The following is a 1,072-nucleotide window of genomic DNA, read 5'->3' as shown; positions in this document are numbered from 1 at the left end:
AAGCCTCGCAAAATGTCGACCGTGGCATGCCAATGACATGCCAGTGACATGCCAAGCCTCGCAAAATGTCGACCGCGGCATGCCAATGACATGCCAAGCCTCGCAAAATGTCGACCGCGGCATGCCAATGACATGCCAAGCCTCGCAAAATGTCGACCGCGGCATGCCAATGTCATGTCAAGCCTCGCAAAATGTCGACCGTGGCATGCCAATGACATGCCAAGCCTCGCAAAATGTCGGCGCTGGCATGGCAATGACATGCCAATGTCATGCCAAGCCTCGCAAAATGTCGACCGTGGCATGCCAATGACATGCCAAGCCCCGCAAAATGTCGACCGTGGCATGCCAATGACATGCCAAGGCTCGCAAAATGTCGGCCATGGCATGCCAATGACATGCCAACCTCGCATCTTGGCACTCAAAAAACTCGCTGCTAGCCTCGCCACTAGCCTCGCTTCCTGTCGACAGCAAGCGAGGCTAGCGCCCGCTCTGACATGTCAAATTGCACAGCAAGCATGTCGAAAATCTTCAAACAATGTCAAGTCCCATTTTTATTGATAATTTCCCCGCACAACCCCGACCCCATAGTTAGTATATGATTTTTAGAAGGTTCTCCAACTTACGGATTCGAAAAATCTTGCACGGATTTTTTTTTACGATTTTTCCAATTTCTCGACTTCAAAAAATAAAATAAAATACTTCCCGTGCTCGAAAAAATCTGAATTTTTTCCTGAAAATCCATTGTACCTATATCTACATCCCTGCAAAAAATCTCGTTCAAATTCCAAGTATTGGTTTTTTCATGGCCCAGTATGACTCCTCGCGAAAGTTGATGTCTCCTCCTGACAGTGCCATAACAGCATAATATGCTATATAGGGGGGTGGTGCTCCATGCATTTCAAGCAGCCTGCACCATCGCTCTAGGGATGACATTCCCGACCATCATCACGTGTTGCCTCGGTATATATGATGTGTCGGGTTTGGGACATTCCCGCCCATGGTGCCGACGACGGTGGCGGTCACCCCCGCCACCGCCGCCGCCCCCACCACCATGGGTGCAATTTTTTTTTTT

The sequence above is a fragment of the Pyrus communis genome, unplaced genomic scaffold (assembly GCF_041283825.1).
Source record: "Pyrus communis isolate YQ-2024b unplaced genomic scaffold, ASM4128382v1 ptg000146l, whole genome shotgun sequence".
NCBI lineage: Eukaryota > Viridiplantae > Streptophyta > Magnoliopsida > Rosales > Rosaceae > Pyrus > Pyrus communis.
The sequence above is the reverse complement of the archived record's forward strand: the minus strand, read 5'-3'. Positions refer to the sequence as shown.